This window comes from Anomaloglossus baeobatrachus, chromosome 1 (assembly GCF_048569485.1).
Source record: "Anomaloglossus baeobatrachus isolate aAnoBae1 chromosome 1, aAnoBae1.hap1, whole genome shotgun sequence".
Taxonomy (NCBI): Eukaryota; Metazoa; Chordata; class Amphibia; order Anura; family Aromobatidae; genus Anomaloglossus; species Anomaloglossus baeobatrachus.
In genome coordinates, this window is record NC_134353.1 from 822,767,725 (window position 1) to 822,791,144 (window position 23,420).

General features: G+C 44.1%; 1 protein-coding gene across 2 annotated transcripts in view; it reads left to right on the top strand.

The window, feature by feature from the left end:
• Positions 1 to 4,171: 4,171 nt before the first annotated feature.
• ARB2A (ARB2 cotranscriptional regulator A) overlaps positions 4,172 to 23,420 on the top strand; it is a 631,322-nt gene continuing 612,073 nt past the window's right edge. The window contains exons 1-2 of one of the 2 annotated variants that reach the window (XM_075325101.1): positions 4,172 to 4,493; positions 6,512 to 6,551. The gene's annotated coding sequence lies outside the window, so the exon portion shown is untranslated. The remainder of the gene's footprint in view (positions 4,494 to 6,511; positions 6,552 to 23,420) is intronic. The other variant, XM_075325100.1, reaches the window with a different exon arrangement.

The following is a 23,420-nucleotide window of genomic DNA, read 5'->3' on the forward strand; positions in this document are numbered from 1 at the left end:
TGATTGGATACACCTGCCTATGAAGTTCAAAGCTCAATGAGGTTACAAAACCAATTTAGTAAGTCAGTAAAAAGTAGTTAGGAGTGTTCAAATCAAGAAATTGATAAGGGTGCCCATACTTATGCATCTGTCAAATTTAGTTTAAATGCAGATTGCACATTTTCTGTTAGTACAATAAACCTCATTTCAATCCAGAAATATTACTCAGTCCATCAGTTATTAGATATATGAAACTAAAAAAGCTGCTGCAAAAACCCAAATTGTTATAAAGAAAAAAGGTTACCATTAATAGGGGTGCCCAAACTTTTTTGTCGTGGGCGGGGAGGGGACGCCGCGCTCACCACGCTCGGGTCCGGCACTGCTGCTGCTTCGCTTGCTGCTCTGTGGCTCGAGCGGTAGGCCGGATCCAGGGACTCGAGCGGCGCTCCTCGCCCGTGAGTGAAAAAGGGAATGTTGTGGGGATTTATTGTTCGTGACGCCACCCACGGTTGTGGTGAGGTTGTGACACCACCGCTGCTCTGGACGGAGCGGGAGCGATGACAGGGAGCAGCTTGGATGTTGTTTTGCCCCTCCGTGGGTAGGGGGGTTGGTTGTCCCGTTGCCCGGTGAGGGGAGGATGGCAGGTGGGTTATGGGGCCTAGTGAGGTGCGGGGACAGCGCGGTGCCGCACGGCACAGTGGTACTCACTCAGCCAATGATGAATACAAAGTCTCCGGTAAAGCAAACGGCTGGATGGACGGGTCCCACAGACGGCTGCGGTGGTTCTTCTCCCGGTAGGTTGGCGGTGACTGCCTTTCCCTGTACCTGTGTTGTGTTCTCGGTTCTGGTGACTTCCCACCGGTAACCCGCTCCCCAGCTTGGATGGAGGCTGAGGGAGCCCCTTTTGCCCGCAGGCTCTGGCCCTGGGAACTGTAGCCTTGGCGGTGACTGTATTTCCCTTCACGGTTTGAGCTGTTGCCTTCAATCGGGTCTTGACTGCTGGGAAACCCCGGATGTTCCCTTCGCTAATGGATTTGACCGGTTTTACGGCGACTCCAAGCCTGGTCGGGGTCCGTAGTAGGCCCTGCCGAATGGTGCTGGCTTCTCTTCGCTCCCCGATCCGGTACCGGCGGGCCACCGCCCGTCCCCGGTCCTTACGGTTCACGTCAATCAGCCCCTCCTGCAGACGGTCACCACCGTCTGCCAACCTTGCTGTATGTGCCCAGGTCACGCACTCGGACACGGTCAGTCTCCTCTACTACCACTTCACTCTCCAACTCCCTAACTGATCTGAACTCCTCTTCACTACACTGACTTCCTTTTCCCGCCTCCAGGACTGTGAACTCCTCGGTGGGTGGGGCCAACCGCCTGGCTCCACCCCCTGGTGTGGACATCAGCCCCTCGACGGAGGCAACAAGGATTTTTGTCTGACTTCGGTGTGCCTAGCCGGGGTGTGGGGTGTGTTATTGCAGTACCTGTGACGACCTGGCTTGTCCAGGGCGCCACATTTTCATATGACTGTATATTCAAAGTCCTGCTCCCTAGAGATTATATGTATAGTCCTGCTCCCTAGAGATTATATGTAAAGTCCTCCCCAGAGATTATATGTACAGTCCTGTTCCCTAGAGATTATATATACAGTCCTGGTCCCTAGAGATTATATGTATAGTTCAGCTCCCCAGAGATTATATGTGCAGTCCTGCTCCCTAGAAATTATATGTACAGTCCTGCTCCCCACAGATTATATGTACAGTCCTGCTCCCTAGAGATTATATGTGCAGTCCTGCTCCCTAGAGATTATATGTACAGTCCTTCTCCCCACAGATTATATGTACAGTCCTGCTCCCTAGAGATTATACGTATAGTCCTGCTCCCTGGAGATTATATGTAAAGTCCTCCCCAGAGATTATATGTACAGTCCTGTTCCCTAGAGATTATATATACAGTCCTGCTCCCCAGAGATTATATGTACAATCCTGCTCCATAGAGATTATATGTACAGTCCTGCTCCCTAGAAATTATATGTACAGTCCTGCTCCCCACAGATTATATGTACAGTCCTGCTCCCCACAGATTATATGTACAGTCCTGCTCCCCAGAGATTATATGTACAGTCCTGCTGCCTAGAGATTATACGCATAGTCTTGCTCCCTGGAGATTATATACACAGTCCTGTTTCCTCGAGATTATATGTACAGTCCTCCTAGAGATATGTACAGTCCTCCTAGAGATATGTACAGTCCTCCCCAGAGATATGTACAGTCCTCCTAGAGATATGTACAGTCCTCCCCAGAGATTATATGTACAGTCCTCCTAGAGATATGTACAGTCCTCCCCAGAGATTATATGTACAGTCCTCCTAGAGATATGTACAGTCCTCCCCAGAGATTATATGTACAGTCCTCCTAGAGATATGTACAGTCCTCCCCAGAGATTATATGTACAGTCCTCCTAGAGATATGTACAGTCCTCCTAGAGATATGTACAGTCCTCCTAGAGATATGTACAGTCCTCCCCAGAGATTATATGTACAGTCCTCCTAGAGATATGTACAGTCCTCCTAGAGATATGTACAGTCCTCCTAGAGATATGTACAGTCCTCCCCAGAGATTATATGTACAGTCCTCCCCAGAGATATGTAGTCCTCCTAGAGACATGTATAGTCCTCCACAGAGATTATATGTAGTCCTCCTAGAGATATGTACAGTCCTCCCCAGAGATATGTACAGTCCTCCTAGAGATATGTACAGTCCTCCTAGAGATATGTACAGTCCTCCTAGAGATATGTACAGTCCTCCCCAGAGATTATATGTACAGTCCTCCTAGAGATATGTACAATCCTCCTAGAGATATGTACAGTCCTCCCCAGAGATATGTACAGTCCTCCTAGAGATATGTACAGTCCTCCCCAGAGATTATATGTACAGTCCTCCTAGAGATATGTACAGTCCTCCTAGAGATATGTACAGTCCTCCCCAGAGATTATATGTACAGTCCTCCTAGAGATATGTACAGTCCTCCTAGAGATATGTACAGTCCTCCTAGAGATATGTACAGTCCTCCCCAGAGATTATATGTACAGTCCTCCCCAGAGATATGTAGTCCTCCTAGAGATATGTATAGTCCTCCCCAGAGATTATATGTAGTCCTCCTAGAGATATGTACAGTCCTCCCCAGAGATTATATGTACAGTCCTCCTAGAGATATGTACAGTCCTCCTAGAGATATGTACAGTCCTCCTAGAGATATGTACAGTCCTCCCCAGAGATTATATGTACAGTCCTCCTAGAGATATGTACAGTCCTCCTAGAGATATGTACAGTCCTCCCCAGAGATATGTACAGTCCTCCTAGAGATATGTACAGTCCTCCCCAGAGATTATATGTACAGTCCTCCTAGAGATATGTACAGTCCTCCCCAGAGATATGTACAGTCCTCCTAGAGATATGTACAGTCCTCCCCAGAGATATGTACAGTCCTCCTAGAGATATGTACAGTCCTCCCCAGAGATTATATGTACAGTCCTCCTAGAGATATGTACAGTCCTCCTAGAGATATGTACAGTCCTCCCCAGAGATTATATGTACAGTCCTCCTAGAGATATGTACAGTCCTCCTAGAGATATGTACAGTCCTCCCCAGAGATTATATGTACAGTCCTCCCCAGAGATATGTAGTCCTCCTAGAGATATGTATAGTCCTCCCCAGAGATTATATGTAGTCCTCCTAGAGATATGTATAGTCCTCCCCAGAGATTATATGTAGTCCTCCTAGAGATATGTACAGTCCTCCCCAGAGATATGTACAGTCCTCCCTAGAGATTATATGTACAGTCCTCCCCAGAGATTATATGTACAGTCCTCCCCAGAGATTATATCCAGTCCTGCTCCCTGCAGATTACGCACAGCTCTGCTACACGCGCCGTGCGGCCGTTCCGCTATCTCCACTACATGTCTTTCGTCAGCCGCTCACGTGGTTACATTGTACACAACAACAGAGAGATTGACTCCTCCCCAGCACGTGACTGATCACGTGCTCATGACATCATCAAAGGTCCTCTGGCATTCCTGAATTTACTAACTAACGTGTGAATAGGAGAAAATTGATCACATGATTACACAAAAGGGGCGGAGTCCACCTTGAGCGAGGCTTGGAACGCACACATCCAGTTTCTCTTCCTTCCTTCCGGCCGGGTCCTCTCAAATTAGCTCTCTGTCAGGGCTGTGCATGTCAGTGGCTGCAGGGGCTGCTTCCTGGGTTCTGGGGGGATTTGTAGTGGATTTTTTTTTATTATATTTTGTTCTCTGATAACTGAGAGCTGTCAGAAATAAGAAGGAAGTGCTGTCCCTGTCCCACCTGCCTGCTGGCTCAGCAGTGCCCCTGTCCTGTGTGTGCAGTGACAGCCTGGTACTAGTAGTCCTTTTTTTTTATTTTACTGGAGCATTGTGGCCTTGTGTCTTTGTGGAGGTGAACACGCGTGGAAGTGGTGCAGCGCCCTGTAAAAAGGGAGGCCAAGTGAGTGTGAGCGCCAGCATGGGGTTTGTCAGGGGGGCATGACCTGCTGCATGTCTGTCTGATGTTATCGCACTGTTTTATATCACGTTGCATTATCTTTATTAGGTCTTTGCATGTAAATGTCATGTATGTGCGCCGCGGTTACATCACGGATCTGTGTGCAGTCGTAATCCAGCATATGATAATCCAGAAAATCTGATAATCCAGCATATTATAGCCTGATAATAATAAATGTCACAACTCCACAAGACTTAGGGGTACTTTGCACACTACGACATCGCAAGCCGATGGTAGCAATGCCGAGCGCGATAGTCCCCGCCCCCGTCGCAGCTGCGATATCTTGTGATAGCTGCCGCAGCTTCACATGCACTTACCTGTCCTGCGACGTCGCTCTGGATGGCAAACCGCTTCCTTCCTAAGGTGGGCGGGTCGTGCGGAATCACAGCGACGTCACACGGCAGGCGGCCAATAGAAGCGGAGGGGCAGAGATGAGCGGGATGTAAACATCCCGCCCACTTCCCTCCTTCCCCATTGCAGCCGGGACGCAGGTAAGGCGATGTTCCTCGCTCCTGCGGCTTCACACACAGCGATGTGTGCTGCCGCAGGAACGAGGAACAACATCGTAACATCGGTCCTTCCGAAATTATGGAAATGACCGACACTACACCGATCATACGATTTCGACGCTTTTGTGCTCGTTAATCGTAGTAAAAAGGATTCACATACTCCGATGTCGACAGTGACGCCGGATGTGTGTCACTTTCGATTTGACCCCACCGACATCGCACCTGCAATGTCGTAGTGTGCAAAGTGCCCCTTAAAGGAAAGAGCCGTTTGGGCGACACTCACACTTGAATTTGGAGCTCTGTTTTTTTAGCTATTAGGAGCTCCTGCAAGAAGATGTGTCCTATGACGGACACATGCAGCGATAATGGACACCATAGTTATATAATGGCATACATTCAGTTTCTGGTCACGTTTCCGTCATTTTATTAGGCTAAATAGGGAAACCTGTGTGCGCTTTGTCCTAATGCGAAAACTGCATCAAACGTATGATAAAATGTCTACAATAGTGTGAACTTCGCTTCCAAGGTGTTAAGTGAAATATTTAGCTAATAATCAGCTGTAAATAATATGTTGTGTAACTTACAATTATTGTTATATTGACCCAGGTGCCATAATTCACAGGAAGCCTCTGTGTCCCAATGCAAATCAGGAGATTTCCTCTGTCCCTTCAGTAGAGCTGTGTAAGGGTATGTGCGCACGTTGCTTTTTACCTGCTTTTTACCTGCTTTTTTGCTGCTTTTTCTTCTGCGCTGTTTAATGCCAAAATGGATGTGTTTTTCTATTCAAGCAAAGTCTATGGGAATTTGGGTTTCTTGTTCACACTATGTTGTTCAAAATGCTGCCTTTTTGTGGCAGAACTTTGGTCAAAAACTCAGCTTTGCAGTGCAAAACCCAAATGGCAAAAACAATTGACATGTCGCTTCTTTGAAAAGCTGAGTTTTTGACCAAAGTTCTGCCACAAAAAGGCAGCATTTTGAACAACATAGTGTGAACAAGAAACCCAAATTCCCATAGACTTTGCTTGAATAGAAGAACACATCCATTTTGGCATTAAACAGCGCAGAAGAAAAAGCAGCAAAATAGCAGGTAAAAAGCAACGTGCGCACATACCCTTAAGGCGGCGGATTATCTGTATATTTCTCTAGTAAAGCTGCCCCCTTCTATATCACAGCTGATGCATGGACAGAGAAATGGGGGCTTAGCTGGTGAAATCAGAAATCATGTACTTAACGGTCACATGCCAACTCTATAAACAGACCACCTACAGTCCGAGCCCCCCGGCTACAACTATTAGTCAGTTATAAAACTTTGTGTTAACAGCATTTCATTTTCTCTTTTCTTTGAAAACACCTTTTAAAGGTCTCCAGGATGTCTTGTTTCTTTTTATTTTTGTAATTGTTTTTATTCTTGATAAGTAACAAGGCAAATCATTATGACATTTCTTTTAAAAGGGTTATCCGAGAATAGTAAACAATTGAAGAAAATATAATTGTAAGTACATTCGTAAGCAAATCTGTTTTTTTTTTTTTTTTTTTTTTTTTTTTTTTTTGTTTTTTTTCCATAGGTGTAATTACTGTAGTACAATAAAATTCTCACTTTTTTGTTCCCACAACAGAAGAGTGTCTTGGAATTTTAATAGAAGAATGCCTGTGAGCAAGTGCAGTAGGAAGCATCCCCTCTCTCATGTGTAGGAAGCTGTGCACCCAGTAGATATGATGTAAAACTGGATAATCCAGGAGTGCAGAGGTAAGTAGAGGCTACTAACACTGCTGTCCACACTGATTTTGTGAAAGCTAAGTGGCTGCTGTTACCCAGAGATAACCTAAACCACATACTTAAGGTATCTCTGGGTAACAGTAGTCACTTAGTATTCTCCAATGCAGAGTGACAGCAATGTGAGCAGCCTCTTCTTACCTCTGCACTGCTGATTTTTTTCAGTTTTACATTATATTATCCACTGGGAGCACAGCTTCCTTCTGCACCTGTCCTATTAAAGGGAATCTGTCAGTAGAATCAACCCTCCTAAGCCGTCTATTTATGCATGTAGGTCATAGGAAGCTAAATAAAATGATACCTTAATATCTGCAATCAGTGTTCTTGTCCTGAGAAATCCAGGTTTTTTCCTATATGTAAATGAGCTGTTAAGATCTATGGACCGGACACGGATCTCCCTGAGAATCTGCCTCCAGAGCTTGCTTTTAAATGAAAGGGAGTGTTATCAGTGTGAGACATGTAATGACTGACAGTCGGCTCTTCTGATCTACATGTCTCACACTGGTAATGCTCCCCTAGGTTAGAGTCCTACTAGCGTATGCATCCGATCCAAGATGCTGATGATGCTGGGCTCGGGCTCTGCTGCAAATGTGAGCCGAGTGTCATTCTACTGTGATCGTTCTTGCAGTTTGATCACAGATGCGGAGAAGAAGGAGAGTGATCTCTCCATCTCCTCCGCTGCCTGTCTGTGCATAAATCACACCGCACATGAATGTCATCAGTGCAGTCCGATGTTTGTTGCACCCATATAGTTGTATGAGTGCGCGTGAAGTGAGACTTGCACACAATCACAGCATGCAGCGATTTTTATTTATTTATTTTTTTCCTTCCTTCCTCTGTCTGATTTTGGCTGAGGAAAATATCATAGATCTGAGCTGCTTTAATTACTATCATTGGGTCGAGTGCAATGAGAGAGAGTCTCATACGCCAGTGTGACAACACCCTTACAATAGACTCTGGAGGCAGAAACTCGGGGCGATCAGTGTCCGGCTCTCCATATATCGTAACAGCTCATTTACGTATGAGAAAAACCTGGATTACTCTGGAATAAGACATCGGATCTCAGAAGTCACAGTATCATATTATTCAGCTTCCTCTGACCTACATGCACATATAGATGGTTTAGGACTGTTGTCCCTTCTGACAGATTCCCTTTAAGGGAATCCGTCACTAGGTTTTTGCTACCCCATCTGAGAGCAGTATAATGTAGAGACAGAGATACAGATTCCAATGATGTGTCACTTAATGAGCTGTTTTCTGTCATTTTGATAAAAATCAATGTTTTCTCTGCTGCAGATCTAGCATTTATACAGAGCACATGAATATGCTGGACTACCTGCAGCACGACAAGTAGTCCTCTAATGAGAATCTACTGCTGATTAAACAGTGATTTTATAAAAACTACACTAAACAGTCCAGTAAGTGACACACTGATGGGATCAGGATCTTTGCCCCTACATTATGCTGCTTTCAGATTAGGTGGCAAAAACCTGGTGACAGATTCCCTTTAAGATTCTAGAAAAGGTTTCTGTCAGTACAATAAGGTGGTGCAGATTTTGATTTACTAAGATAATTACCTCTCTAGATAAAATTAGTGTGATTAGGTTAATAAAATGTATTTAGGAATTTATGTATAATGTCCTAAGACAATACTAAGGACCAGGGGGCACTCACTGCGAGTGGAAGAAAAGCGATTCCGGCAGCTAAATAGGAAAGGGTTCTTTACAGTTAGAGCAGTCAGACTGTGGAATGCCCTACCACAAGAGGTAGTAATGGCAGATGCTATAACAGCTTTTATATGAGGGCTGGATGATTTCCTCAGTACACAACATTGTCAGTTATAAATGACTCAGTGACCAAATGTAGAACTGGTGGAGGAAGGTTAAACTAGCTGGACCTGGGTCTTTTTTTCAACCTTAGTAACTATGTAACAGCTTGTTTCTTTCTTTTTTTTTTTTTTTTTTTTCCTTCTTTTTCTATTCCTGGATAACTCTTATAATACATGAATTCCTTCCTAACTAGCAGCACCCACTGATCTAAGCCCTAGTGCATGTTAACATTGCAACCCCAGTGCGTACATGTCCCCTGCGCCGTTGCAGCCTGTGCCTTGTGTAGGACGCCTGTTAGCCGCACACAGATGCTTTATGCTGTTATTGAGGATTTCCTCTCTGTAGTGGTATCACCTCTGTGACACGTCAGCACCAGGACGGCTTCTGCAATGTTCTCTTGTTCAGTACATTCTGCATATGGTTAGTAAAGGGGCGTTGGGGCTACAATGATCACATGTGACACGTATATGAAGTGTGACATTGAGACTTAGAGATTGTCTTTTACTTTTACATTAATGGCCTATTTGTAGGATAGGTCATCATTGTCTGACTGGCCACCGCTGATTATTATTATTATTATTATTATTATTATTATTATTATTATTACTAATTATTATAGCGCCATTTATTCCGTGGCGCTTTACATGTGAAAGGAGTAAACAAATGGGGACAGATACAATAATCATAAACAATACAAGGCACAGACAGGTACAGGAGGACAGAGGTCCCTGCACGTGAGGGCTCAGTCTACGCTGATCAGTTCTCAGTCCCAGTGGTGGCAGCCGGCGGCCAGAAATGCTGAGTTCCAGAGCTGCCCCATCAACTAATAGTGGCCACAGCCTGGTACTGCACATCCGCTTCCCATTCAGATCAATAGGAGGTGGATATGCAGTTCCTCGCTGCAGCCACTATCTGTTATCAAAGCAGCTCTGGAACTGAGAATTCCCGGCCACCTACTGCCGCCGCCGAGAACAGCTGATCGGTAGGGGTGCAGGGTATCGTACTCAGGCCTAAGGATAGGCCATCAATGTAAAAGTAGTGGACAACCTCTTTAGTTAAGACTGGCTGCAGGGTGATGAAATGCACTCATGATCTTCTTACAACATTTGTATATTTTATCATTACTGATGATATAATAGACAAATCATAGGAAAATTCTAAGCACAAGTGTTAATTTCATTTGAGCAGATTCTGCCCACCCCAGTGTATATATCCTGGGGATCCTGGCACTTGTGGAGTTGGTGTGTCTGGCTTAGGCTAGTTTAATGGCAGCGCGGCAACTTCCGGGTCACATGCTCCAGTCACATGACAGCATGTGACCGGAGCTTGTTGCGCTGCTATTGTACTGTATACACTGTACTGGAGTGTGCCGGATCCAGCAATCTGGGGAAAAGAAGGATGTGTGAAACTAGACTTAGGGGTACTTAGCACGCTACGACATCACAGCTGCGATGTCGGTGGGGTCAATTGAAATTGACGCACATCCGGCGTCGTTGTCGACATCGGAGTATGTGAATCCTTTTTACTACGATTAACGAGCGCAAAAGTGTCGAAATTGTATGATCGGTGTAGTGTCGGACATTTCCATAATGTCGCTGCAGCGACAGGTACGATGTTATTCCTCGTTCCTGCGGTAGCACACATCGCTGTGTATGAAGCCGCAGGAGCGAGGAACATCACCTTACCTGCGTTCCGGCTGCAATGAGGAAGGAAGGAGGTGGGCAGCATGTTACGTCCCGCTCATCTCCGCCCCTCCGCTTCTATTGGCCGCCTGCTGTGTGACGTCGCTGTGACGCTGCCGGCCAGAGCGACGTCGCAGGGCAGGTGAGTGTATGTGAAGCTGCCGTAGCGATAATGTTCGCTACGGCAGCTATCACAAGATATCGGATGTGCGACGGGGGCGGGGACTATCGCGCTCGGCATCGCTACCATCGGCTTGCGATGTCGTAGTGTGCAAAGTGCCCCTTAGGCTCTTGCTATTACACTTCTTTTGTCTCTTGTACGGGCATGGGAATTGTGGCATCATACCGGTTTCTTGAGGGAAAACGTACTGTTTCTACTCAGTTTCACTTGTCCTGTGTATTTACCTATAAAACATTAAGGCTACTTTCCCAAGTACCGAAAAATAAGATTTTTTTTCACTGTGTTTTTACTTCCAAAAATATATACGGATAAGGCTGCACATCAAACTTAGATAATAGTATAATGCCTCAAGCATATGGACAAATATTGGAATATACAATGAAAAATGCTACTTGCTAATTTGAACATGTGAATAATGAATTGCATACCTGCCATGAATATTAGGAAAAAGGAGATATTTAGCAATCGCATTGATCAATGTAACTGAGCCCCAAGGCCTCGTCAAGGCATATCTCTATATTGGGGTCCCTAGCTCTGTGACCCTAACTGTGTGTCATCTCATTGCAATAGCAAGTAGCATTTTTCATTGTATATTCCAATATTTGTCCATATGCTTGAGGCATTATACTATTATCTAAGTTTGATGTGCAGCCTTATCCGTATATAGTATGTAATTTTTGGCTTGCACTCATAATATATATATTAGTGTTCACTTCAGTTATCCTATTCAGTTATATGTAGTTTTTTTTTTCTGAATGTGAACACAGCTCCGCCCCTTTCGGCCATGTTTTTTCCATCTCCTATATAAGAAAGTCCTTAGTTACCCCTCTCCACCCATAGCAGTTTTTAATTGCAATGAGATGACACACAGTTAGGGTCACAGAGCTAGGGACCCCAATATAGAGATATGCCTTGACGAGGCCTTGGGGCTCAGTTACATTGATCAATGCGATTGCTAAATATCTCCTTTTTCCTAATATTCATGGCAGGTATGCAATTCATTATTCACATGTTCAAATTAGCAAGTAGCATTTTTCATTGTATATTCCAATATTTTTCCATATGCTTGAGGCATTATACCATTATCCAAGTTTGATGTGCAGCCTTATTCTTATATATAGTATGTATTTTTGGCTTGCACTCATATATATATATATATATTAGTGCTCACTTCAGTTATCCTATTCAGTTATATGTAGTTTTTTTTCTGAATGTGAACACAGCTCCGCCCCTTTCGGCCATGTTTTTTCCATCTCCTATATAAGAAAGTCCTTAGTTACCCCTCTCCACCCATAGCAGTTTTTAATTGCAATGAGATGACACACAGTTAGGGTCACAGAGCTAGGGACCCCAATATAGAGATATGCCTTGACGAGGCCTTGGGGCTCAGTTACATTGATCAATGCGATTGCTAAATATCTCCTTTTTCCTAATATTCATGGCAGGTATGCAATTCATTATTCACATGTTCAAATTAGCAAGTAGCATTTTTCATTGTATATTCCAATATTTGTCCATATGCTTGAGGCATTATACTATTATCTAAGTTTGATGTGCAGCCTTATCCGTATATAGTATGTAATTTTTGGCTTGCACTCATAATATATATATTAGTGTTCACTTCAGTTATCCTATTCAGTCGTTTACTTCCAAAAAATCTGCTGTGTTTTATGTTGCCAGTAAAGTGCCCCAGATGCTGTGAAGAGTATCACCACCGTAAAGTGACAAGAAAGCCGGCTTTGAAATCCGCAGCTTGTCCATATAATGGAGAAAGCATCAGTATGAATTTCTTCCTCTGCACTGCAAATGGTTAACTTTGTGGCTTCCCCCAGTGTCCTGAGATTGATATCACTGCGGTACATTAGCGCAAGGAGGTCTTATAAATGCGTTCTGTGGGAACATATCCTAAGGGGGGTGCCCACGCTGCAGGTTTCGTTGCAGAAAATTCTGCAAAATAATTTCAATTCACTTGTTTGAGATGAAGACAGTTTAAATAATTCTTTTGCAGCATAACCTGCGGTAAATGCACCAGTGCGAGGATAGCAACTCCGAAAATAGCATGTAATGAATTACTCTGCATCTTTCTAATATTCATCAGTTTCTAGATTTCCATTGTCAGTGGACAAAAACTTTCTTCTTTACACCTAGAGGCGAAAAAACTTGTACAGGCCCCTGCTCACAGCTGGGAGGGGGCCCCAATGCACAGTCTAGGCTGCCTTCTGTGATCAGCAGCATTTACAAAAATCTGTTTGTTTTTTTTTTTTTTTTTTTTAGTGCTACAGTGTATCAATTAAAGGGGTTGCGGACTTTAGAGATAAAAGGTTACTTTCATTGTATTAACTTGCTTTAGTTAGACAGCATGAAAATAAGCAAGTTTGCAACTTACTTGATTTTTCCATCTGCTGACACTCTTCTGCATTGAGAGCAATTATTTTTCATAAGAAAACTTCATAATACTAAAGGATAAATTAATAATAATAATGTTATTCATTTATATAGCGCTATTAATTCCACAGCACTTTACATACATTGGCAACACTGTCCCCATTGGGGCTCACAATCTAGAGTCCCTATCAGTATGTCTTTGGAGTGTGGGAGGAAACCGGAGTACCCGGAGGAAACCCACGCAAACACGGGGAGAACATACAAACTCCTTGCAGATGGTGTCCTTGGTGGGATAACTGAAGTGAGCACCAATATGTATATATGTATACAGAGTGCAAGCCAAAAAATACATAATCAATAAAGATGAAGGCTGCACATCCAATAATATGATAATGGTATTATGAAGTTTTTTCTGAATGTGAACACAGCTCCACCCCTTTCGACCATGTTTTTTTTCCATCTCCTATATAAACAAGTCCCCTCTCCACACATAGCAGTTTTTAATTGTGATGAGATGACACACAGTTAGGGACCCCAATATAGAGATATACCTTGGCGAAGTATTGGGGCTCGGTTACATTGATCAATGCGATTGCTAAATATCTCTTTTTTCCTAATAGTCTTGGCAGGTATGCATTTCATGATTCACATGTTACCTTTCCAGTTAGCAAATTGCAGTTTTCATTATAATTGTCAGCAATTATCTTTTATAGTGTTAAGCTGGTTTCCATGGAGCTCTGCAACTAGTGCCTGCCCTGATGCTGGCCTGGAGTAGGCAGTAGTTAAAGGGAATCTAACACCAGGTTTTTGCTCCCCCATCTGAGAGCAGCATAACGTAGGGGCAGAGATCCTGATTCAAGCAATGTCGCTTACTGAGCTGTTTGCTGTCATTTTGATAAAGGCAATGTTTTCTCTACTGCAGATCTAGCAGTTAGGGTGAGCTCACACGAGCGTTGAAATTGGACGAGTGCAATGCGAGAAAATCTCGCATTGCACTGTGACCAATGTTAGTCAATGAGGGAGAGCAGTTGGTCAGTAGCAGCATGCTGTGATTTTCTGCTGGAGCCATATCACTCATTCAAGTGAATGGGTGCGAGAGAAACATCAGACTGCACTCGGATGTTATCCCAGTGCAGTGCGATATACGCACAGGCTGACAATGGAGGAGCTGGGGGGGGGAATTAACCCCTCCCTCTCCTCCGCAGTGCCCACCCTCTGCTTCGCAGCTGTGGCCTGATTGCAGGATCGGGTCACAGTCGCATGACACTCGGCTCACGCTCGCCCTTATACAGAGCTCATGAATATGCTGGACTACCTGGCAGCACGCCAAGTAGTCCTCTAATGATAACCTACTGCTGATTAAACAGTGATTTTATAAAAGCTACACTGTGCAGCCCAGTAAGTCACACATCGCTAAAATCTCTTTTCCTTCATCATGCTGCTCTCAGATTAGTTAGTAAAAACCTGGTGACAGATTCCCTTTTTAATTCCAGGAGAGGAATTAACGCTTAATGTGCCAGTCAACTTTATTCATCCAGGTGATTTCTTTACAACAGTTACTAGATTATCTCCCTTCCTCTAGCTCCTTCTCAGCTCATAAGTTGCTTTTATCAAATCTTGTGCGATCAAGAGCTCCCACCATTGCTGCTTTCAGAGAAATTCTCCCAATCATGGCTCTCACTTTCTGAAGCGGTGTGCTGGTTCAAGTGCCCTGTTATCTTTATATGTAAAATAGTGATAGCAATATAGGCTTCAGAACAAACTACTGAGAGCTGAATGTGTTACAGCAGAACTTGTGATTCATATTCTTTGCTTGTATACCACTATTAATTTCCACAGCGCTTTACAGACATCATTATCACTGTCCCTATTGAGGCTCAAGCTAAATTTCCTATTATTATATCTTTGGAGTGTTGGAAAAACTGAAAGAAAAACACGGGGAGAATACCAAATCTGAACCCAGGACCCCAGCGTTGCATGACTGCAGTGCTAACCACTGAGCCACCGTGCTTTACTAATACTACATCTAAGCTACTCTCCAGAACTGTCCTTCATGGAGCAGTGCTCACCCTGCCAGAGACCGAGAAGGGGAAGAGACAACTGCAGAATAACCTTTTAGGTTTCTACCATAGCTGAAGTTGTATTTAAAACAAAAAAAAAAGTTTGCACATTACTCCCCTTCTCCAGTTTCAGTCTCTTTTGCTGCTCCTGGTGTATGGCATTGGTGCTGACATCACTTTGACAATGCAGCAGCCAATCAGTGAGCTCGGCAGCTCGGCTAGTATAAAGTAAACACGCTGCTCAGAGCCGCTGACTTCACTTATTGGCTGCAGCGCTACGTTTTCCATGTGACTCGTCAGTGGACCCAGGGAAGGTGAGTATTATTTATTTATCATACTTGCTTATATCATATTCCACAGTGCTGGATCATCATCCTCATCATCATCCTCATCATCCACCCATCATCATCATCCTCATCATCCACCCATCATCATCATCCTCATCATCCACCCATCATCATCATCCTCATCATCATCCACCCATCATCATCATCATCATCATCATCCACCCATCATCATCATCCACCCATCATCATCATCATCATCATCATTATTGTCATCATCTACCCATCATCATCATCATCCACCCATCATCATCATCATCATCATCATCCACCCATTATCATCATCATCCACTCATCATCATCATCATCATCATCATCATCCACCCATCATCATCATCATCATCCACCCATCATCATCATCCACCCATCATCATCATCCTCATCATCATCCACCCATCATCATCATCATCCACCCATCATCATCATCATCCACCCATCATCATCATCATCATCCACCCATCATCATCATCATCATCATCATACACTCATCATCATCATCCACCCATCATCATCATCATCATCATCCACCCATCATCATCATCATCATCATCCACTCATCATCATCATCATCCACCCATCATCATCATCATCATCCACCCATCATCATCATCCACCCATCATCATCATCATCATCATCCACCCATCATCATCATCATCCACCCATCATCATCATCATCATCATCATCATCCACCCATCATCATCATCATCCACCCATCATCATCATCCACCCATCATCATCATCCACCCATCATCATCATCATCATCCACCCATCATCATCCATCCACCCATCATCTTCCACCCATCATAATCATCATCCACCCATCATCATCATCATCATCCATCCACCCATCATAATCATCTTCCACCCATCATAATCATCTTCCACCCATCATAATCATCATCCACCCATCATCATCATCATCCACCCATCATCATCATCATCATCCACCCATCATCATCATCATCCACCCATCATCATCATCATCATCCACCCATCATCATCATCATCCACCCATCATCATCCACCCACCATCATCATCCACCCACCATCATCATCCACCCACCATCATCATCCACCCACCATCATCATCCACCCACCATCATCATCCACCCACCATCATCATCCACCCACCATCATCATCCACCCACCATCATCATCCACCCACCATCATCATCCACCCACCATCATCATCCACCCATCATCATCATCCACCCATCATCATCATCCACCCATCATCATCATCCACCCATCATCATCATCCACCCATCATCATCCACCCATCATCATCATCATCATCCATCCACCCATCATCTTCCACCCATCATCATCATCCATCCACCCATCATCTTCCACCCATCATCATCCACCCATCATCATCCACCCATCATCATCATCATCCACCCATCATCATCATCCACCCATCATCATCATCATCCACCCATCATCATCATCATCCACCCATCATCATCATCCACCCATCATCATCCACCCATCATCCACCCATCATCATCATCATCATCCATCCACCCATCATCCATCCACCCATCATCATCATCCATCCACCCATCATCATCATCATCCACCCATCATCATCCACCCATCATCATCCACCCATCATCATCCACCCATCATCATCCACCCATCATCATCATCATCCACCCATCATCATCATCATCCACCCATCATCATCATCATCCACCCATCATCATCATCATCCACCCATCATCATCATCCACCCATCATCATCATCATCCACCCATCATCATCATCATCATCATCCACCCATCATCATCATCATCCACCCATCATCATCATCATCCACCCATCATCATCATCATCCACCCATCATCATCATCCACCCATCATCCACCCATCATCATCATCATCCACCCATCATCATCATCATCCACCCATCATCATCATCCACCCATCATCATCATCCACCCATCATCATCATCCACCCATCATCATCATCCACCCATCATCATCATCCACCCATCATCATCATCCACCCATCATCATCATCCACCCATCATCATCATCCACCCATCATCATCATCCACCCATCATCATCATCATCATCCACCCATCATCATCATCATCATCATCCACCCATCATCATCATCATCATCCACCCATCATCATCACCATCTTCCACCCATCACCCACCACCCACATTGGGGCTCACAATCTAAATTCCCTATCTGTATGTGTTGGAGTGTGGGAGAAAACCGTGGAACACGAAGGGAACCCCTCGCAAACACGGGGAGAACATACAAACTCTTTGCAGATGTTTTCCTTGGTGGGATTTGAACCCAGCACTGCAAGACTGCAATGCTAACCACTGAGCCACTGTGCTAACCACTGAGCCACTGAGCAAATGTAGTTTTTTTTTTTTTCCTTTTTTTTTTCTGTAACAATACTACAGAAATATTAGATAACTGAAAGGTAACAACCCCATTTTAATATAAAATATTTGCCAAATCTGACAGTCTGCAGCCCAGCATTTTTTCCATCACATAATATTGCCTAAGGTGAGCACAAATGATCACATGTCGCAGCCTCCGAAGGTAAACCAGCCTGTTCTTACCTACAACAACAAAGTGTGTCAAAAGTGCTTTATAAAATGTGTGACTGTGACTTATCAGATCACAGTTTGATTTTTTTTTTTTTTTCTTGGAGAATTTCATAGAGAGGAATTCATGGGGAAAAAAGTCCCGGCTGGTTGTGGGATCAATAGATGCACATTATTGTAATGGTAATTCTGCACGACGTAGAAAACTTAAAACCTCACTTTTATTCAGTCATTTGGAAGCTTTCTTCTACACAGGCGAGCAGTACAGACAGCTATCACATCCCAGCCAATACGTTTTGTTTTTGTTCAAAGCCCTTAATCATTGAAGTGCTCTGACAATCAGCTGATCGCTCACAGCACCCGGTCGCCGGGTGATCAGCTGCTCGCTCACAGCAGCCGGTCGCCAGGTGATCAGCTGATTGTTCGGCCGCCGAGAATGTGTAAGGGGGGGCGGAGTGCGGGGTTTGTGGAGCCGAGCGGGACCATGGCACTGAGGACGTCAGTGCAGCGAGGAATGCAAGGCTGGGGAGAGGTGAGTGTCAGTGTGTGCGTGCGTGCGTGTGTACATGTGGAGTGAAGTGCGGGAGGGGGGCGGAGCCGAGCGGGAAAGTGTCGGGCTCCCTGCACACTTAGCCAGGGTAAATATCGGGTAACTAGGCAAATCACTTTGCTTGGTTACCCGATATTTACCTTGGTTACCAGCGTACACCACTTAGCGCTGGCTCCTTGTACCCGTAGCTGGGGTAAATATCGGGTAACTAGGGAAAGCGCATTGCTTAGTAACCCGATGTTTACCCTGGTTACGTGTGCAGGGAGCCAGAGAGAGCATGTGCAGCGAAATCCTACGGATTGCGCTGCTCAAAAAACGTTACATGCAGCGTTCCCTCTGCCCGACGCAGCGTCAAAATAACGACGCTGTGTCGTGCAGCGGATGCAACGCAAGATTATCCGTTGCTATCCGTAGCTAATAGAAGTCTATGAGGAATATAACGGTTTCCTGCAACAGTTACCGTAATTCCTCAGGGCTGCGAATAGCAACGGAAGCCGTCCAACGCAAGTGTGAAAGTAGCCTAAGAACAGTAGGTGATTAAAGGAATGTCACCAGGTGTTTTTTTTGTTTTTTTTTTTACCTAATCTGAGTGCGGTATAATATAAAGTCAGAGACCCTGATTCCAGCAATGTCTCACTTAGTGGTTTGTTTGCTGTAGTTATAACATTCTTGTTTAATCATCATTAGAGGACTACTGCTGCCAGATAGTCCAGCCACATCCCCACAACTGATTGGAAGCTTTCAGCCAATCAGTTGTGTTGGTGGGTTTAAACACAGCTCAGCAGTCAGTAAGCTGGTAGATCTGCAAAATATGGTGTGTGTTTTTTTTTTTTTTTTTCTGTTTTTATTTATTTATTTTTTATTTTTTTAATTTTTTTTTATCAAAACTGCTGCAAGCAGCCCGGTTAATACATCACTGGAATCAGTGTCTCTGTTCCTACTTTGTGCAGCTCAAAAACCTGGTGATACATCCCCTTGTATATGTCCAGCGCCAAAAAATAATGCTGCTTAAATGTGTTTAAGGCTATGTGCGCACGCTGCAGATTTGGTGCAGAAATTTTCTGCATCAAATCTGCAAGGCCTGGGAGAAAAACTCACCAAAAACACGTGCGCTTTTGTGCCATGCATTTTTCATAATAAAGTCAGTAGGTGGAAGGGCTCAAAAACGCTGGAAAAAACACCAACAATTGACAGGCTCCAGATTACGGTATTTTCTGCACCAAATCTACAAAGATACTATAAGCAACGTGCGCACAACAGTAAAGCATTCTCATTGACTTTGACAAAGATAAATATGCAGATTTTGGGCACAGTCTGCACCAAATCTGCATCAAAACCGCTAAAGTGTACTGGCTGTTCAACTTAAAGGGAACCTGTCATCAGGTTCCCCCAAATGACCCGACGTCACCTCCTTCCCATCTTACCCTGCAGCAGGGCAAGATGGGAAAGAGGTGACGTCAGGTCATCTGGCCAGCAAGCGCTTGCGGAGAACGCTGGAGGAAGAGGGGAAAGTGCGGTCACGAGGTTATGGGCTGATGACACTCACAGCGCCGCCCATAACCTCGTGCCTGCGCAAAACGTCACCAGCGGTCACACATGCACACAGTGCACAGTACCGCTACAGTCGCACTGCGCATGCGTGGCACCACGGGCGCCCAGGGGCGGCGTCCTGAGATATGAAATTCAGCGTTGGGGGGGCGGCGTAAATCTGCTGGAGGAACAGCAACGGTCAGAGAGCCCGCCCCCATGGACGATTTACAAAATTTACATAGCAAAAGGTACAAGTTTATAAAGTATTTATTTTGGTTTAAAACAGGGCTGTGGAGTCGGTAAGCCAAACCTTCGACTCCGACTCCGACTCCGACTCCTCAAATTCTCTTGCACCGACTCCGACTCCGGCTCCGACTCCGGCTCCGGCTCCGGCTCCGACTCCTACATATATTGCTTATAGTTAGGTGAAAAATTTATTGTAGTACATGAATATGTGTATGTGAACATCAGACATTTAATAATTTTTATGATACAATAATCAAGATATTTGGATAGAACATAAAATATATTTATTGGAATACAACTTTAGAACACAAAAAACTGTAATAAATTGTAAATATGTAATACACTATGTAATATACAGTAGATTACATATATATCTTGTGTGTGTATATACACTATATATATATATATATATATATATATATTACATATTTACAATTTATTAGTTTTTTGTGTTCTAAAGTTGTATTCCAATAAATATTTTATGTTCTATCCAAATATCTTGATTATTGTATCATAAAAACAATTAAATGTCTGATGTTCACATTGTACTACAATAAATTTTTCACTTAAATATAAGCATTATACTAAATGTTATTATTTAGTAAAATATTCAGCACATTCTGCATTGCACTCCTGTCCCCAATTTATTATATATTTTAGGAGTCGGAGTCGGTGCATTTTATACCGACTCCGACTCCACCAAAATGAGCTCCGACTCCGACTCCGACTCCACGACTCCGACTCCGACTCCACAGCCCTGGTTTAAAAGGGGCCACAAAAAGTACAGGAACCTTGCTAGAATGCAGCCCAGGAGCTGCAGAGGGGGAAACTTTTAGGTTTCAAGCTAAATTTCTGATGACAGGTTCCCTTTTAAGTCTTTGTTTGGAACACAGTACAGCAAGCGGGCTACTCTCCATGTGTGTTGGTGACATATATGAAGGGGGTTGGCTGGCTCGTTTCATTTGCTAACCCCCCCTTCCCCTTCTCTATAAATTAGCCATGATATAGCCCCTCCCTCCGTAGGACCAGCTCTAGGTTTGGAGTCTGTGCCCTCCCCTTGTACTCCTCTTCCATTTGCTATTTATTATAATTCTTTATTTTACAATCTATTAGTTGTTATGGGGGATTTTTTTTTTTTTTTTTTTTGCAATATCAGCTATAGTTGTAACTGTTATCACTTTGATAATGACTTTCTCATTTCTTATTCCAGTTTTTTTGGAAAAGGAGTGATTTGAACAAGGCATTTTATATTTTCCTATAGAGGATTTGAAAATTCGATAGCCTCACAGTACTGCAGTGTGTAAGCCATGTGCCCACTAGGACGTTTTTTGGGGGTTTTTTTTAAGCTCAAAACTGCAGCTAAAAAAAAAAAAAGTTGTATGCGGACAGCAAAAATGAAAAGTCATAGAATTTGCTGAGGAAGCAAAGTCATGCAGTTTGGAGCCCAAAAATGCACAAAAAACGCACCCGAAAAACGTGGAAAAATGCTCAGTGCACACATAGCCTAAGTTGGCAGAGTGCTGCAAAATTATAGATATTCTACAGAGGTGTATACACATGGCGGACACAGGTATCCTTAAGTAGGCCCATGGCTGCCATGACCGTGCTGACGTCGCCCCGAAATTGGGTTTTTGAGGTGGACAGTGAAGGCCATTGGAAGGAACAGCTGACTTCCGTTTCCACCCTCTGAGGTTTCATTGTGAATTGTGAGTGTTTTTTGATAAGTGCACACAACGTCATTTTTGGGTGTATTCTGCCTGAGAAAGTGCTAAAAAAAAAAAAAAAACCCTGAAAAAAATGAGCATCTCAAAACCACTCTGTGCTTAATGTTCCAGGTTTTGTCGCTTCTTTTCTCTACTTTAAGGCTGGAATCACACTTGCGAGTGTAAAATCGGTCCGATTCTCATGCTAGAAAGTCGACGATTTCTGCTCACTTTCTATCAGTGTGCAGTCAGTGTGCAAGCAGTTTTTACCCTCAGCAGCTGCTATTCATGTACTGTTCTGTACAGGAGCAATTACAGTGTTCTCTGAGGCGTGAAATGTATTGAGAAAAACGCATGTCAATAGGATGGTGTATGTGCCGTCCGTGTGACATTCCCCCTCCCCACCCCCCACATAGACTTGCATTGAAGAGACTCGCGCGAGAAACTCACCAAAACGCAGCATGCTGCGATTTACTTATTTATTTTTTTCCTTTCAATGGGAGCTGCCTCATTGATTAACATTGTTCCAAGTGCAATGCGAGATTTTCTTGCATTGCACTTGTGCGAGTTAATCACAAGTGTGAAGCCGGCCAAAGAAGCGACCCAATCCTTCCTTTGACAGCCACCATGTTATATATGAAATAAAAAAACTGCTGCAAAGGTGCCCCATAAGATGTTCAAAAAGACATAAGAAAAGACGCTTCAGGGAGAAAACACGCCCCCCCACCACCACCACTGGAGTTTTCCTGAGGTGTCTTCTGCTTCTAAACTACGCTGGTACACCGTCAGGTAAAAATCATCATGTGCTCATATTCTAATAGCTCCCATCACAGCCGTTTTACCTAACTCCAATTGTAGCGGTTACACTCAGGAGTTGGCTGCACAGCGTGTATGGAGCACCACGTCTGTGAGGGTCCGCACTCCTAAAAGCTCTAGAGAAGATGGTGGAGCGCTAAATTTGTAATGCACATGGTTACAACTCCTCACTTTATGGAAGCATAGTATTAAGTCGCCCAACGACTCCAGTTCAAAACATTAACCATGACATACAAAGCCATCCACACCCTGTCTCCTCCCTACATCTGTGACCTAGTCTCCCAGTACCTACCTGCACGCAACCTCAGATCCTCACAAGGTCTCCTTCTCTACTACTCTCTTATCTCCTCTTCCCACAATCGCGTACAAGATTTCTCCCATGCATCCCCCATACTCTGGAACGCTCTATCTCGGCACATCAGACTCTCCCCTACCGTGGAAAGCTTCAAGAGAAACCTCAAGACCCACCTCTTCCACCAAGCCTACAACCTACAATAGCCCTCAGTCCAGTACACCACTGCGCAACCAGCTCTGTCCTCACCTATTGTACCATCACCCATTCCCTGTAGACTGTGAGCCCTCGCGGGCAGGGTCCTCTCTCCTCCTATACCAGTCTGTTATGTACTGTTAATGATTGTTGTATGTATACCCTCTTTCACTTGTAAAGCGCCATGGAATAAATG